Genomic DNA, 18,364 nt, shown 5'->3' on the forward strand with positions numbered 1-18,364 from the left:
TTTACTTAGCATAATATCCTCAAGATCCATCCATACTGTTACAATTGGCAAGATTTCATCTTTTTATGGCTGAATAATATTCCATCATATACATATATATATACCACAACTTTTTATCCTTTCATCTGTTGATGGGCCGTTAGGTTATTTCCATATTTTGGCTACCTACTGTAAATAATGCCATGATGAACATAGGAGTGTATATATCTTTTCAACAAAATTCCGTTGTTTTAAGCCTCCTGTTTATAGTAATTTATTACTGCAGCCTTAGGAAAGTATACAGTGCCCAAAAGACAGAACTAGGCTAGAACCCAAGTCTCTGAACTCCCTTGGTCTTGCATTTGTTTCCCTGCCATTGCTTCACATCCTCTGAGTTCTGACCTTGTCATAGACATGAAGAAAGTCACACTCTTCACTGCTAAAAATATAACTTCTGAGATGGAGGCAATGAAGAATACTGTAGAGGCTGTTGCTTCCATGAGTTGATGTTTAGTCCATCTGACAACTAAGATTTCTGGGCTTGAAAGTAATATATCTGACTATGGTCTTAAGCATTAGAGAATCATTCTAAGATCTGGAAGAGAGAACTAATAAAATGCAGCCAGAAAGGTAGGCCAGTTTCCAGCAAAGTACATAAAAAGCAGATAACAGGAGTTCCCATTGTGGTTCAGTGGTAACGAATTGAACTAGTATCCATGAGGACAGTGGCTGTGGCTGTGGTGTAGTCCATCAGGTACTGCTCCGATCAGACCCCTAGACTGGGAACTTCCATATGCTGCGGGTGTGGCCCTAAAAAGCAAAAAAAGAAAAGAAAAGAAATAGGTTTCAGAGTTCCCATTGTGGCTCAGCAGAAATGAATCTGACTAGCATCCATGAGGATACAGGTTTGATCCCTGGCCTAGCTCAGTGGGTTAAGGATTTGGAGTTGTCGTGGTCTGCAGTATAGGTCACAGATATACATATGCCACAGGTGCAGTCTTAAAAAGCAAAAAACAAATTAAAAAAAAAAAAAGAAATAGGTTTCACTAAGTCTTCAAGATCTTCCTGAGTTCTAAAGGGCAGATTCAAACAGTTGCTAATCAGGGTAGAGAGGGTATGCAGAATCAAGGGAGGAGCAGTCAAGAAAGGATAGGGCAGCCTTGGGGTAGAGTCCCAGTTCCCCCTCAAGGAACACCCAAAGTGACACCTTTGAGTTCTTCTACAAGAACTATGGCCCCCACCTAGATGAAGGATGGCAAATTTAGACTGAGACCAAGATTCCTGGAGCACCTCCCTGTTGCCTCACCACCAATCAATCAGAGGAAAGTCACACACTCTGTAGCCCTCACCCCAAGTTTTGTCTGTAAAAACTTCTCTTTGAAAACTACTGGGGAGTTTGGGATTTTTGAGCACAAATCACCCATTCACCTTGCATGGCCCTGCAATAAAACTTTCTTTGCTCCAAATTCCAATGTTTCAGTTTGTTTGACTGGGCACATGAACTTGCATTTGGTAACAAGAGGAAGCCACATGCATTTTATAACTTCATCTCAGAAGTGACACGTCATCACTTCTACCTCATTCTGTTCACTGGAAGAAGCCACTGAGTCCAGTCCTCAGTCCTGAGGGAAAGAGGTCCCAGAGGGAAATGAAGCTCTACCTGTAGAAGGGAGTAGTATCAAACAATTTGTGAATATATTTTAAAACCAACACAACATTGCTGTGGCTGTGGTGTGGGCCAGCAGCTGAAGCTCTGATTGGCAACGCCTGGTAACTAGCCTGGTTAACTTCCTAGCCTGGTAACTTCCATATGCTGAGGGCGCAGCTCTAAAAAGCAAAAAATAAACAAATAAATAAATAAATAAAATAAAGAGAATTAAGGGGGAAAGGAGTTAGCAGCTTTGATGATATGGTAAGAAAAAGAAGTCATCTAGACTTAGTCTGAGGCTCATGAACCAAAGAGTAGTCATGCGAAATTATATTTGAAATTTGCATATTCTGTCATTATGTCAGATTCTCAATATTAACAGTGATATGAAGGCAACACAAATACATCTATTTCCATACTATTTTGACTACTAGGACACTAGAAAATATTCCACCTTTGATATTAGAGCTTCCTCTCAAGCATCACATCCATTCCCTTCATCTAACATGTCCATTCCCTCCCCACCACCACCTCTGAGTTCAGGAGGAAAAAACTATGAGTGTGATGTGAGGGAAGATTAGTCCGCTAGATTCGTTCCCAACCCCAACCTCAAACACCAGAGCAGGGGGCTGAAATCCTCTTCTGTCTTTCCTTTGAATTAAGACTGTCCATAACTACCAATTTACACCTCACCTTTCTAAAAGGAAAATGTGAGGAGTTCCCCAATGGCATAGTCGTTAAAAGATCCAGCATTGTCACTGCTGTGGCTCAGGTCACTTATGTGGTGCAGGTTTGATCCCTAGCTCAGGAACTTCCACATGCCACAGGTACAACCAAAAAATAATAATAATAATAAAAATAAAAGGAAAATGTGATTATGTTCTCCTTCTGCTTAAAAATGGAGACTTAGGGGAGTTCCCATTGTGGCACAGTGGAAACGAATCCAACTAGGAACCATGAGATTTCAAGTTCAATCCCTGGCCTCGCTCAGTGGGTTAAGGATCCAGCGTTGCGGTGAGCTGTGGTATACGTCGCAGACACGGCTTGGATCTGGTGTTGCTGTGGCTCTGGTGTAGGCCGGAAGCAACAGCTCGGATTAAACCCCTAGCCTGGGAACCTCCATATGCTGTGGGTGTGGCCCTAAAAGGACAAAAGACAATAAATAAATAAAAAGACAAAAGACAAAAAGGAGGAGACTTGAATGGTCCCACAATGCCCAGAAGAAAGTCTCTGAGCAGCTTTCAGGAAATCTGTGAATTCCTGATATTTTATCATAGCTGAAGAACAAGCCTATAGCTTTCAGTGGATCCCCAAAGCAGTAAGTTACCACAAAATGTCAGGAACCACCAGCTTTCCTGAAAAAGCCCTCTCTCAGTAAGGGTCAAGAGATTCATCAATTTGGCTCCACCCTTAGCAAAAAAATGTTGCCTACCATACCAGTCTTACAAGGATCAAGCCATTAGCCACCCACAGTTGCCCACCGGCAGTGTACCCCGAGGGGAATTCAGAATGGAAAAAACAGGAAACAGTCTATGCTTTGGATATACTGGCCTTTAGATAATTAAGATCTAAGGAAAATTTTCAAATGACCAAGATTCTTGTATCTTCCCAGACACAGAAAAGCACTAAAATCACTAACTTTATAAACAACAAGTTCCTGCTATGTAGCACAGGGAACTAAATCCAATCTCCTGGGATAGACCATGCTGGAAGAGAATATTAAAAAAGAATGTAATATATGTATAACTGAGCCACTTTGCTGTCAGCAGAAATAGGCACAACATTGTAAACCAACCACAATAATATATATATATACATTTTTTGTCTTTTGTCTTTTTTTAGGGCCGCACCCGCAGCATATGGAGGTTCCCAGGCTAGGGGGTCTAATCAGAGCTACAGCTGCCGGCCTATGCCACAGCCATAGCAACACTGGATCCTTAACCCACTGAGTGAGGCCAGGGATCGAATCCGAAACCTCATGGTTCCTAGTCAGATTTGTTTCCACTGAGCTACAACGGGAACGACAAAGAATTTTTTAAATTTACAATTTTTAAAAAATCACTAATTTCAGATATCTGTTCTGTGTGATTAGCCATAATCTTTTGATGCTTGACCACATGTTTTTCCCAGCAAAAAAGTTCAAATTTGTCCTGGCTCCTCCTTTAGGTCTTTGGAGAAGGTACTCACAGCTAGGTAAGGCTTTCTCTCTGGCTATAGTTCTCAGTAAAGTCCTCAGTCTTCACAACTTTACATTGTGTTTTTCTTTCAGTCCACATCTCCAGCCACTCTCCTCTCCATACCTTATGTCATAGCTTTGCCTTGTTTTTTCCAAAGTTGTCTGTTTGTTCAGGCTTCCTTGCCTTTGTTTCTGCCTTTCTCTCTGCCTAGAACACCCTTTTCCCTTCTTTGCCATGAAAATTACTATGCATGCCTTGGAACCCAGCTCACATGTCATATCCTGGAGGAATGAATGATTTAAGCTCCAACAGACTTTGCATGTACTTCTAGCACGGCTGTAATTATTTCTTCACTTATCTGATTAACCCTTCACTGACATGATCTCAGAGTAAGAATATCTTATTCAAATTTATATCTCCAAGGCCTAACACAGATCATACGAGGACTACTTTTTGTTGGGTGGATGGATGGGTGCCAGCCTGGACCACTGCCTGACAGAACAAGAACATTTCTCCTTCTGAGCATTCCTTTGTACACACACTACAAAAGGAGGACCTTTTCTTCTCAGCCTGATGCTTTGCTCACTGGGACCTGTAGGGAGCTTTGTACTTTTAGATTTCTCTGACTGGAAAATTTCAAAAATAATTTGGGAGATTAAAATAGGATTGCCAATTTTTAATTTTTCCAAGTAAAGATTTTTTTTAAATTGTCACATATTTTATAAAAGTCATTGTAAGACCTCAGAATTAGGAGAGGCATAACCTTAGCCTGGAGGATAGTTCTTTGAATTAAACATATTTAGACTCTTGAAAAGCCTCCCATGTTAACCTTATTACTCTCATTTCATGATTTAAAAAACAAACAAACAAACAAACAAAAAACTCATCCCTGTTTAATCAGCTCTAGAATAATGTTTGGAAACCACAGATTTTTTTTTTTTTTTTTTTGTCTTTTGTCTTTTTGTCTGTTGTTGTTGTTGTTGCTATTTCTTGGGCCGCTCCCACGGCATATGGAGGTTCCCAGGCTAGGGGTCGAATCGGAGCTGTAGCCACTGGCCTACGCCAGAGCCACAGCAACGCGGGATCCGAGCCGCGTCTGCAACCTACACCACAGCTCACGGCAACGCCGGATCGTTAACCCACTGAGCAAGGGCAGGGACCGAACCCGCAACCTCATGGTTCCTAGTCGGATTCGTTAACCACTGGCCACGACGGGAACTCCAGATTTTTTTTTAAGTTTTTTTTTTCCCCCCTCCATGTGGAGTGGCTTGATGGGGGATCTCAGTTCTCAGACCTGGGCAGTGAAAAGCGCTGAATCCTAACCACTAGACCACTAAGGAACTCTATGGAAACCACTGATTTAGACCTTTGCTGAATCCTAACCACTAGATCATCAGGGAACTCTGTGAAAACCACTGATTTTACACCTTTGCTTCTGAGAGGTGGTGGCTTCTATAATATTGACTCAGGAATAAGTTTCAGGCCTCATGACAGGAATAGTCCTGCAGGATCTCCCCATTGCTTTTTTTCCGTGGTGTGGAGAGAAGTACCTGGAAACAACCAACAAACAAATGTATAGTGAACACCTCTGTGCTAGTCACTCTGCATGTATGTGAGGTGCACAACTCAGGTGACACATGCAAGAATGGAAAAGGGGCACTTTTACTTATTTGCTTACTGAATTTACTTTTTTTTTTTTTTTCTTTTTTTTTTTGCCTTTTCTAGGGCCGCTTCCGCAGCATATGGAGGTTCCCAGGCTAGGGGTCTAATCGAAGCTGTAGCCACCGGCCTACACCAGAGCCACAGCAACGCAGGATCCGAGCCGCATCTGCGACCTACACCACAGCTCACAGCAACGCTGGATCCTTAACCCACTGAGCGAGGCCAGAGATCGAATCCACAACCTCATGGTTCCTAGTCGGATTTGTTAACCACTGCACCACGATGGGAACTCCTGAATTTACTTTCTATCCAAATATGTTCAACCTGGAGTTCATGTTGTGGCTCAGCAGGTTACAAACCCCACTAGTATCCCTGCTCTCATTCAGTGGGTTAAGGACCTGGTGTTGCAATGAGCTGTGGTGTAGGTCACAGAGGCAGCTTGGATCTGGCATTGCTGTGCCTGTGGCATAGGCTGGCAGCTGCAGCTCTGATTCCACCCCTAGCCTGGGAACTTCCATATGCTGCGTGCAGCCCTAAAAAAAAAAAAAAAATAAGATAAAAATAAAATTTAGGAGTTCCCGTCATGGCTCAGTGGTTAACGAATTGGACTAGGAACCATGAGGCTGCAGGTTCGATCCCTGGCCTCGCTCAGGGGGTTAAGGATCCAGCATTGCCCTGAGCTGTGGTGCAGGTCACAGACGCAGCTCAGATCCAGAGTTGCTGTGGCTGTGGTATAGGCCTGCAGCTACAGCTCTGATTAGACCCCTAGTCTGGGAACCGCCATTTGCCAAGGGTATGGCCCTAAAAAGACAGAAAGACAAAAAAAAAAAAAAAAAAAAAAAATCCTGCAGGTCCATGTAGGTCCCTACAGAGTTCTGCACACCCTGCCCACACAAGACTGTCTCAGATCTAAAGGCTCTTTATGCCACATGTGGGTCACTCTGGGTGTGAGTTTATCTTTTTAGTATAAAACTTTGATCCCTATTAAAAGGCAACACTTACTATTATCAGTCATCATACTTTGTACAGTCCAAGGAGCTGAGTGGGTACAAGGGTGGATAATAGGCAGGGAACAGGAGAATACTATATCACATTATTTTCTACTAGCACAAATTCTTTTACTTTCATTTAACTTTCTTATTCCTGTACTAAATATACATCTATGAGAATAATGCATCTGGAAGTTCCCATCGTGGCTCAGTGGTTAACAAATTCAACTAGGAATGATGAGGTTGCGGGTTTGGTCCCTGGCCTCACTCAGTGGGTTAAGGATCCGGCATTGCCATGAGCTGTGGTGTAGGCTGCAGACTTGGCTCGGATCCTGAGTTGCTGTGGCTCTGGCATAGGCTGGCAGCTACAGCTCTGATTAGCCCCCTAGCCTGGGAACCTCCATACGCCGCAGGTGTGGCTGTAAAAGACAAAAAAAAGAAAGAATAATGCATCTGTCTTATTCATTACTACAACCCCAGAAACTAGAACACATAGTAGGCTATTAATAAATTTTGCTGATAAAATGAATGGGAATGAATAAGATAAAAACACACCAAAATTTTTTTTTAAAAAAAGGAATTCCCTGGTGGCTCATAGGGTTAAGGATCTAGCATTGTCAGGTCACTGCTGTAGCACAGGGGCACAAGTTCAATGCCTGATCTGGGAACTTCTGCATACCGCCCCTGGCCATTCTGGAAGCTTATGTCAGCTCTTCCTTGGACAGTTCCCTTCCACTGTGGCAAGATTTTTTTTTTTTTTTTTGCTTTTTTTAGGGCCACACCTGCAGCATATGGAGGTTCCCAGGCTAGGGATCAAATCAGAGCTACAGCTGCCGGCCTACACCACAGCCACAGTAACACCAAACCCGAACCGCATCTTCAACCTACACTGCGGTCGCGGCAACGCTGGATCCTTAACCCACTGAGCGAGGTCAGGGATGAAGCCCGCAACCTTATAGTTCCTAATCATATTTGTTTCCGCTGCACCACAATGGGGAACTCCAAGAAATGGCTCTTTCTTCTATGGTATTTCTTGTGTTGTTTTCAGATCATTGCCTTTGAGATAGCATTCTCTTCCAGCTGGAAAATAAACTATTTTGGGCAAGAAGTATTGTAAAGAGATTGCAGTTCCCCATGAAGTATAGCACTCTAAGAGCTAAAAATGCTAGTTTACTGAATAAATGAATGACTAGAACTTGAATCCTGAACATACAGAGAATCCCTGAGGAATGAGTTCAGTGTTACAGGGGTTTAGTCCAAAGTAGTGTCTTCTAGATTGTCCTACTTCCTGAGGTGTAGCACCTCCTAGTGGCTGCTGCCTCCTTCCTGGATGCCCTCAAACATGCATGGGGCCTTCAGTAACTCCCTTCCAGAATTCTATCTTCTCATCCTCAAAACTTCAGTGTCACCCCCATCATTGAAGCGCAGTAGATGATAAGGCCCAGGAGATTCAGGCAGGTTTCTTCTAGTAACCCCAAGTATTCACAAATCAAATAATGAAGGACTCTATCAGAGCCAGGTAGTTCTCTAGACCAGAGCAGCACTTCTCAAACTTTAAGGTGCAGATGAATATTCTGGGGAGAATCTTGTTAAAATGAAGTTTCTGATACAGTGGTTCTGGGTTGTGGGCCAAGATCTGATTATGAACTAGTTTCTGGGTGATACCAATTGATGCTGGTCCAGTCTGTACTGTGTCCCTGTGGTGACTGGCAACTATAGCAGTAGCAGCTCCCAGAGGCACTGAATATGGCCAGAGGCCAAGGGGTTGAATGCTTAAGCAAACACTCTGAAGCTTATAAAACATGTCCCCTTTGAGGTTTTCCCCTTTAAGGTTTTTTCCTGTATCTTTCCTGGTGCAAAGCACGTGGTTTAAATCAAGAGGTCAAGGGGAGGGAGCTGACAAACTGCTCTGAGAGTGGGAGCAGCAGTCTTGGTGAGGTCATCCCAGGCCGGGGTCTCAGCCCTCAGCTTTGCAGCCCAGAAACTCCATTTTGGCAGTGCACCCAGAGATAAGCAGACTCAAGGGGAATGAATCATACCAACCGGACTCTTCAGAGTCTAAACTAAAATGCCAAAGGTAAGAACAAATGCCAACTAATCAGAAAACTTGTTCAGAGCAATGCTCTTCCCTGCAGGAATGTCTACATGGGCAGGCAAATCACTACCAAAATTCTATTTTGTGGGCCTGAAATCTGAGCAAGGGGAATCAAGCGAAGAGGATATCATGACATTTTGATAGCTGGAGGCACCCATCTCCAGGGTAACTGTATACCTGCCAAGGTCAGCAGTCGGAAGTTAGAGCACCTTCCCTTTCTATTACTCTTCCAGCAACCAGTAACTTTCTGTTCACTTTCTAAATTATTTATTTATTTATTTATTTTTGTCTTTTTTGTCTTTTTGCCGCTCCTGTGGCATATGGAGTTCCCAGGCTAGGGGTCTAATTGGAGCTGTAGCCACTGGCATACACCAGAGCCACAGCAACATGGGATCTGAGCCACGTCTGCGACCTATACCACAGCTCACGGCAATCGTACCCAAAACCTCATGGTTCCTAGTCGGATTCGTTAACCACTGCACCACGGCGGGAACTCCCTGTTCACATTCCTGCTTTTAGAATATATAGTTCAGTGGCCTTGAATGGATATGAAAAGCTAGAGTGGGTCACCTCCAGTGGTATACGATTGTGGTTTTTATTTTCTTGGTTGACTATTTTTACTCATAATACTCTTAGAAAGTGACTGCCCAGAATTTTTCTCCAGAATGATAGCAGCTCATTGCCTAGTAATGAAGCACCAGCAAGAAAGGAATGGGGATTGGGGGTTGGGCCGTCAGGGAAAAAGATCTTTTCCTTGCTTCCCACCCTGATATCCTATTCCAGCCTGCAAATTTAAAAACCTTTAGGGAGTTGCCTGGTAGTTTAATGGCTAGAACTTGCTCTTTTACTGCTGTGTTCTGGGTTCAGTCTGGGTCTAGGAACTAAAGGCCCACACTAAGCTACTACAGGCTGTGGCCATCCCTCCACAAACACACTCACATAAAACCTCTTCAGTGTAATTACCTTGTAAATGGTCAGAGCTGCAGAAGTTGTCACATACTCTTGGCTGGTTCTATTTTTGCTGGTTATGGTGATTTTCCATATATACAAAACGCTTAAATCAGAGTCCAAAATCTGACAATTTCTAAGGCACCACTTTCCCCATTCTACTGTCCCACCATCTGAGCTGTCCTGTTGTGCAGCTTTAAACTCATCAAATTTAGGATGAGTGTCTTACTTTTACAGGCCATTCAGTGAGCTTTTGCTAACAGATTGCCAGTAAAGGGAGCACAACCTCATCGAAAAATCCATCCTTCCTAAGACTACTTACAAACTTGCTTTGACACCTCTAGGTCCCAAAGCTGGAGAGCCCCGTTGCTCAGGAAGTCCTATCTCATTTCCTCCTTGATAGTGAAACTGCCATTGCCAGCCATCTGAGAGTCAAATCCAAAACTTACTTCCATTTGGCCTAATGCCAAATGACGGACCTAAATTCGAGTTTGGATTTTTGCATGTGTGTGTGTGTCTTTTTTTGCCTTTTCTAGTGCTGCTCTGGTGGCATATGGAGGTTCCCAGGCTAGGAGTCCAATCAAAGCTATAGCCGCCAGGCTACACCAGAGCCACAGCAACGCTGGATCCGAGCCTCGTCTGCAACCTACACCACAGCTCACGGCAACGCCAGATCCTTAACCCACTGAGCGAGGCCAGGGACCGAACCCAACCTCATGGTTCCTAGTCGGATTCGTTAACCACTGCGCCACGACAGGAACTCCTGCGTTTGGATTTTTTAATTAATTTATTATTATTATTGCTTTTTAGGGCTGCACCGGCAGCATATGGAAGTTCCCAAGATAGGAGTCAAAGCGGACCTGCAGCTGCCATCCTTTGCCATAGCCACAGCAACACCCGATCTCAGCCACGTTTTCAACCTATGCCACAGCTCACTGCATCGCGGAGCCCGGACACAGTTAGCCAGGCCAGGCAGGGATGGAACCCTCATACTCATGGATACTAGTGGGATTCATTTCCACTGCGCCACAATGGGAACTCCCAGGATTTTTTTTTTTTTTTTTTTTTTTTTTTTGTCTTTTTGCCATTTCTTGAGCCGTTCCTGTGGCACATGGAGGTTCCCAGGCTAGGGGTCTAATCGGAGCTGTAGCCACCGGCCTATACCACAGCCACGGCAACGTGGGATCCCAGCCGTGTCTACAACCTACACCACAGCTCATGGCAACGCCGGATCCTTAACCCGCTGAGCAAGGCCAGGGATCAAACCCTCAACCTCATGGTTCCTAGTTGGATTCGTTAACCACTGAGCCAAGATGGGAACTCCCTGGGGGTTTTTTTGGTTTGTTTTTTGCTTTTTTTTTTTTTTTTTAATGCTCATAAAACAAACTAAAATTTGCTTTGAACCTGAGGCAGATTAGAAAAAAATCCTCCAGGAGAAAATCCTTCTCACCTAAGAGGCACTGGAGGCCACAAACTCCTCTTTGGCACTCTCACAGTGGCTGTGGGAACCAGAGCCTCCAGAGCGGTCAGATTTTTCACCTGTCACAGTTTACTGTCTAATCTGCACTCTTCTAACCCTTAGTAAATATGTGCACGATGTTCCTAAAATCCCTGCACTCCCAAGTATTGGGTCTTTAGCCAGTATGAGGCTTTTTAAGAGAACCTAATAAATGATTTCACCATTGATAGGAAACAAATGAGGAAAGAGAGAGTACCCCACGGTACAATCTCCCTAAATTTAACAATCATATACAGCAAGGGAGAGGAAGGCTGGCTGATTGACTGGCAGATTGAGTTATAAAGAGACAGTGAAGTCCCAGAATTCATTTTTTGCCGCTTTATAATCTAGGCCCTGACCTAAAGTCCATCCGACGGGCACAATCAGAGACTTCCGAATCTAAAAAGGCGCCCCTGCCGTGCCATTGTTCCCACAATGCCGTGACTCGGATTCGAACCGAGGTTGCTGCGGCCACAACGCAGAGTACTAACCACTATACGATCACGGCGAGCTACTGGGGCGCCACGAGAATCACGTCACCGAGTGTTGTTCCTGTTGAGATGGCTGCCGCTCTAGCCTAAAGTTGCCCAATACCGACCCGGCCCCTCTGGTCCTCATGCCCAGCCTGAAGCCGGGTGGAGGCACTGGGCACTCCCGGCCGACGTCTTCGCTTGTCATCTGCAGGCACCGTATAAAACAGGACGTTGAAAGTGTTTTACAAACTAAAAGACACCTTGGGAGGTCGGGGCTGCAATCCACCGGGGCCCTCACGCAGTCTGCGCATGTGAAGCGCCGGGGCCGTCCGAATGGCGGCAATGGGCCCCCCTTCTCACACCCACCGTGCCCCGGCGCTCAAGCTATCTGAACGGAAATGGGAATGGGGATGTTTCTTAAATCCTACAAGAAGGAAAATCAGTTTGGACCCACCCGCACAACTTCCTTCCAGACGCAGGGTAAGAGAAATTCCGACACGGCCTGCAAGGAGATAGAAAAACGATGGGACCTGGCTCGCGGGCGAGCGCAGAAGAATGCGGAGAGAGCAAGACGCCAGTGAGAAACTGCGAGGTTAGAGTTGGGCGGGAAAGAGCAGTGACAAGGCAAGGTGGGCGTGGCTTTAAACAGAGAAAAGCTTCAGCGACAGAGAAACAGCGCCGGGCCTCGGTAGCTCGCCGTGATCGTATAGTGGTTAGTACTCTGCGTTGTGGCCGCAGCAACCTCGGTTCGAATCCGAGTCACGGCATTGTGTAAAGCAATAACACGGCAAGAGGCTTGTGTTTTAACGCTCTCATCAAATTTTATCTTCAGTTGGTACCACCATTCGAAAATGGATACTACTCTGCCCGTGACAGTTGGAAACAATATTTACGCCAGACGCCTGGCTAAATTGGATTCCGGAAGAATGTAGGCTTCCTGTTACCCTTGGTTACGCATGTCATTGTTCTTCCGGACAAAGCACAGCGCGCTGGCAAGGCTCATAAATGTTATAATTGACATATGTACAAATTTCCATGGCACCAGTGGAAACGGGCTCCCAGTAATAGAAAGAGAAGGATTCGCAGAGGAGGTGACCTTTGAAGCAGCTCTTAACGGCAGAAAGGGAATTTGTCAAGCAGCCAGGGTAATCTAGGGTGCTGAGGCTTAAAGGAGGTCTCTAAAAGGAACTATCACAATTCCTTTTTGTAGGTCTTCTCGCTTCCTCACCCCCACGACTCCCAAAAACCTTGGCCTGACAGGTAGTAGGCACTTCTCAAGGACGTGTTGAGCAAATGAAAACGAGTAACTAGGCAATGGGAAAGGACACTGAGGGAAGGCACAAGATGAGCTGGAAAAGGTAGACAAATTTCCTGCAGTGTTGGGGGTGAGGATAAGAGGTGGAGGAGTGAGATGTTTCTATTCGCGTTTAGCAAGATTCCTCTGGCGACTCTGCAGGGTGGAGAAGGGGGCGAGCGATTAGAGCAGACGACACGGAGAGATGGGTGGGTTCTCTGGATTCACTTGTTAGAACGAGTAGCACGTTCTCAGTTTAGCAAAAAGTCATTGCCTACTGTGGACTCATGGTTCTAGGAGCCTTGGGGACGGGAGCACGGACGTACAAGAAGAAAAATCGGACCAAGTCCCTGCTGGGCCCAGGAACGCAAAAGAGGAGGGTATCGGCTCCGGCGGGAGTCTTGTGGAGCGACGAGTCAGGGCCTTCGTGGGAGTAAGAGAAACTAGGAATGGCGGGGTGAGATGTGTTCATTGGGTCCCTTCTAAGTGGCCTGCCGGGTCCTGGGGGAACCCACGTATTCCGCAGAGGCAGCGTTGGGTCAATCCTGCGGAAATTGTCAGGGAGGAGAAGCCCCGAGGAGCGTCCCCTGCGGTTTGGGGCCGCTGGAATGGTCTCCGAGGCAGAGGAGATGGGCGTCCTTCAAGGAGAGTTATTCAGCTTGTGAACAGTCTGAGCTCGGGCCGGGCCGGGCCGGTCCCTGGATCCCCAAGTGGTCCCCACTGAAAACTTCCACCACCTTTACTGCATTATCTCCACCTTCCGTGGCTGATGGGCCAAAACAGGAGAGAACCCGAGCAGCTGGCAAGGGAGCAATGCGCCTGCGCGTTCTGAGACTCGGCCTTGGGCCGGAACCCGCCCCATAGGTGGACCTTTCAGTGACGTACAGAATGGGAAGGCCTATAACTGTTGAAGTAGACAATCAGAAAGGCGACTCTGCAGGTCCCCGGTAGCTCGCCGTGATCGTATAGTGGTTAGTACTCTGCGTTGTGGCCGCAGCAACCTCGGTTCGAATCCGAGTCACGGCATTGTGGGAACAATGGCACGGCAAGGGGCCTGCTTTTTTTAAATTATTTATCTTTTTGTGTGCCAGTCTAAAACACGTTGTATAAATCATGACTCACTTTCTCGAAATGAACCGCTGCATCTCTATTTTGAAAACTGAGCTACACCTGCGATAGCCACCTTGAGTAATTCTCATTTAATACTCTAAATACGGCTTCAGATCAAACAATTGTTAACCCCTTCCCTCATGAAAAAATCGTTCTCTTACACCAAACAGCGCCCCTGTGGTTTTGCGGGTTTTTTTCTTTTTCATGCATTTTTTCAAAAAAATAATTTGTCCATTTTCAAATAGAGAATAAAATATGCACAAGTCCACTGAAGTGTCTCCCTCTCATTCTTCACTCCTTACCCACCAATTATTGCCAGGTTTCAATATATATTTCTTTGTCAGTCTTTGTATAAACAAATATTTATCTATGTATATATATGCAAATATATATCCCCTTGCTTCTTGCATAATAGAGACGACCTCTTCCCTTCCTCCTCTTCACCTCCAGAAATCAGACTAAACTTGAAGCATTAGATTTTGCATCCTAGGCAATATCCCTTTACTGGGAAGACTATACATACCTAGAGGGAATCTCCACCCAACTGATCCTGTCCTTTTTCTCCAAAGCCCTGGCTCCTGGCTGGGGAGGGTGGAGCACTGTTTGGGTTGATAAGACAAGGGAAAGGAAGTCCTTACTGTGCCCATAAAAAGCTTTTGGATAGGCGCCTGGGCTCTGTTAGGAATCAGCCCTATTTTGACTTCAGGCTGGAAGGGCACAGAAGCATCCTGGGTTTGGAGTTGGGAAGAGCAGCTTCACTTGATAGTTCATTTGGTGACCCCCTGCACTTCCATCTCTTATCTTATTGTCAGGATCCAACTTAAATCACAAACCACTCAAGTTAGAAAATTTTAATGCATTGAAGGGCAGAACTGAATCCTACTATATTTGTATTCCAAGAATACCACCTCTCCATAAATATTTGAACAGAGATTTCTTATTGGATTCATAAATGAGAGAAGTGGCCCAGTTTACTTTATGGTTGTCTCTTACAAGTTGTATTCTTGCAACATAGAATCACGTTATTTTCCTAGCAGTCCAATGGAAAACGTGGCCCAAATGAAGCTCCATCTACATGCAGAATCTCCAAGAACAGAGTGTGTATGTGAGTGTATGGGGATGTGTTTGAACTTTCACGGTTGTGGAGAGCAGATGGGCCCAAGGCAAGGCTGGAGACAAAAGGCAAGAGCCCAGACTTAGAAGGCAGAACCAGAAGGGATGAGAGCTCAGGACAAGACTGGCCATTCAACCTCAGGCAAACAGAAGTAAAGCCACCCTAATCAGTATCCAGTAAGAAAAATAAGTGCTAAGGACTAGGCATTGGGACATGTGCAAATCTAGGAGGTTAAGGGAGGAGGAGAGGATGTGGCTTGAGAGAAAGGAAAACACTGTCATTTTAAAGAAAGTTTGGGAAAAGAAGGTTTCAAGCACAGAGGAAGTCAGCATACTCTGCAAAGGAGAAAGAGGAATAAGAAAGTCAATAGTCTTATCATTTAGAAGTCATTGTTGATGTTTAAAACCTTCTAAAAGAGTAAATAGATAACATGTATCGGGAGTCAGAAAAAAAATGTGCACTCTTTGCCCCAGTAACTCCACTTTTGAGACTCTTTCCAAAGGAAATAATCCTAAACTTGGAAAAGTTATCTGCATACAAATGTTTGTTATAGTTATTTAGAAGGGACAAGAATGGAAATAACGTAAATGCTCAACACATAAAGTGTTGAACTAAATGAAGCTATGTTTATTTGATAAGATATTAAATAGCCATTTTTAAAGTACAAAGTCAATTTCTAAATACCATTTCCAACTAAAAGGAGTAAGACTTCAGAAGTACAAGTTGAGTCTGGAATATATTGTATGAGAAAACAAGTAAATATTTAAAGATTGGCAGGACCAAGTCAAAATAAAGCAAAAGGCTCTTAAAAAGGATTCTACTGGCCAAATCTGGGACAATTCTCAACATCAAAAAGAATAATGAAGGTAATGGATTATATCACACTGAATTTTTTGTTTGTTTGTTTGTTTTTTTGTCCTTTTGGGGCTGCACCCGCAGCACATGGAGGTTACCAAGCTAAGGGTCTAGTCGGAGCTACAGCTGCCAGCCTATGCCAGAGCCACAGAAACACAAGATGTGAGCCGCATCTGCGACCTACACCACAGCTCACGGCAACGCCAGATCCTTAACCCACTGAGCAAGGCCAGGGATTGAACCTGCAACCTCTTGGTTCCTAGTCGGAGTCATTAACCACTGTGCCATGATGGGAACTCCCACACCTTTTTTTTTTTTTTTTTTTTTTTAAAGCTTTTTTGAGACCATGGGGATGGGGAAGGGGAGAAGGAGGAGGGGGAGGGAGGAGGAGGAGAAACTCTTCTTTACAGAGGAATGTCGATAATAAATGCAGAATGACAGATTTAGTCACCATTTTGTACTCCTCACTGTAACAACAAATGTAAGCACAGATCATCAATGGATGCTAAAACCACTGGGTAAAACACTGTTGGGAACTAATAGTTAAAGGTCTAAGGACATCACAACACAACTTACTTTAAATTGTCAAGCAGAGAAATCTGATAGATTCCAACTTAAGCAAGTGATAAGCCTAGCATCACCAATAAAGAACAAAAGTGTACTATTGGCCAGCCTGCCAGTGTGACACACAGCAAAGTCCACAATGTTCCTTATGTACTTTATATACTGGTCTTTTCAAGAATGTCTAACCTGAACCTAATCACGAGGAAACCGTGGAAAGATCCAAAATGTGGGACATTCCATATGACCATTGCCAAAGACACTTTTAAAATGATCAGTGTCAGGAGAAAACAAACTAGCAAGAAAAAAATGGGGAACTGCTCAAATTTAAAGAGATTAAACAAGTGCAACAGGGGGAGCTTGATAAATCCTGATTAAGGACAAAAAAAACCCCCACAGCACTGAATATATAAAACATTCAGGGGAAAAAAGAAAAAATTAATATGAACTGTGTAATAGACAATACTATTATGATAATGGTCTTATGGCCCTATAGAATTCCTTTTTCTTAGGAAATGGCTGCTGAAGTATTTAGAGCTTGAAGGGTCATGATATCTGCAACTTGCATCAAATGGTTAAGGAAACAAAGGAGAGGGGGATAGAACAAATGTGGCAAAATGTTAGAAAGTAGTGAATCTAGGTGAAGGGTATACAGATTTTCAATGTACTTTGAATTTTTCTGTAGCTTTGAATTTTTTTGAAAAAAAAAAGTTAGAAGAAAGTAAAGCTTAGATAATTAAGATGGGGAAATTATGCAATGCTAAGTGGAAAAAAACAAGGACGGAATTGTTTATACCACAATTTTAGCTATATAAAAATAAGAACAAGAGAAATGATCTTTATTCATTTCAACATTTGTTAAGCTCCTGCCACATGACAGGCTCTGCACTAAGTGATGGGAACACCCGGCTTTCTCTTCAGAATCCTGAGTCTATGGTATAATGCTTAACATGCTTAAATTCGAGACTTTGCCATCTGGCAAACTGCACTCAAGGCTCAGAGGAACCTTGCTGTCATGGCCTCACCCCTGTGTCCTTGGTTGCTAGCAAGCTCAACAACCCTTGCTTCCAGGAGCCCACACTCTGGTAGCGGAGGAAAGTAAATCAACAAATAGTTTAAAACAAGAGTAAGTTCATCGTGCACATAAGGTATTACAGCTTTTTAATTATCATTAAACTCTACCCTTATGATATCCTCTCCCTTCCTCATCCAACTTTACTTCTTATTCTTCCTCACTTTGAATCCTCCACTTTTTTATGGTATGCTGCTTCCCATCTCAATGCCTTCACTCAACCCATGCTGACCTCCTGGTTTGTAATGTCCTTTCATGCCTTTGATTTATCTGTCCAAATCCTACCCAGCTCAGGCCTAACCCCCTCCATGAAGCCTGCCATCTTTCATGCAGACTTGGTTGATTCCTTTCCTCTGAACTGACAGCTTAATTCCATATTACTTAAGAATATGTGGCTTCATTTGACACCTACCCATTGTAAGCATTTTACAGTTTACAAAGCCTGTTCATATCCATCATTTCCCCTAACCCTCAATGACAATTACCATGCTGTCATGCCTTTTGCAGATATAAGGAAAGTGAGACAGCGGCATTGAGTACCTTGCCACCAATCCTCAAAGATCTGGCTACAGCCCGTAACTATTGTTGTCAGACACCCAGTGATTGAGGAGACCATCCAATGTGGATCAACTGGACCATTCTTCTGGACCAGTCTTTATTATCTCTATGTCCAGCATTGCTTTGTTAGCCAATTTTTTTTCAGCCTTTCAGGGCTGTACCTACGGCACATAGGTTCCCAGGTAAATCGGAGCTGCAGCTGCCAGCCTACATCATAACCAAGGCAACGCCAGATCCCAGCTGCCTGTGACCCATGGCTGGCTGCAGCTTGAGGCAATGTGGGATTTGTAACCCACTGAGCAAGGCCAAGGATCAAAGCCGCATCCTTACG

The 18,364-nt window shown here is 44.3% G+C and overlaps 3 non-coding genes across 3 annotated transcripts; 2 read left to right on the plus strand and 1 right to left on the minus strand.

Moving 5' to 3' along the window:
* On the minus strand, window positions 11,433–11,504 carry TRNAH-GUG. Its single transcript has one exon. It is a non-coding gene; the product is annotated as a tRNA-His (tRNA).
* On the plus strand, window positions 12,165–12,236 carry TRNAH-GUG. Its single transcript has one exon. It is a non-coding gene; the product is annotated as a tRNA-His (tRNA).
* On the plus strand, window positions 13,718–13,789 carry TRNAH-GUG. The gene has a single exon. It is a non-coding gene; the product is annotated as a tRNA-His (tRNA).

Source organism: Sus scrofa, chromosome 1, assembly GCF_000003025.6.
Source record: "Sus scrofa isolate TJ Tabasco breed Duroc chromosome 1, Sscrofa11.1, whole genome shotgun sequence".
Classification (NCBI taxonomy): Eukaryota; Metazoa; Chordata; class Mammalia; order Artiodactyla; family Suidae; genus Sus; species Sus scrofa.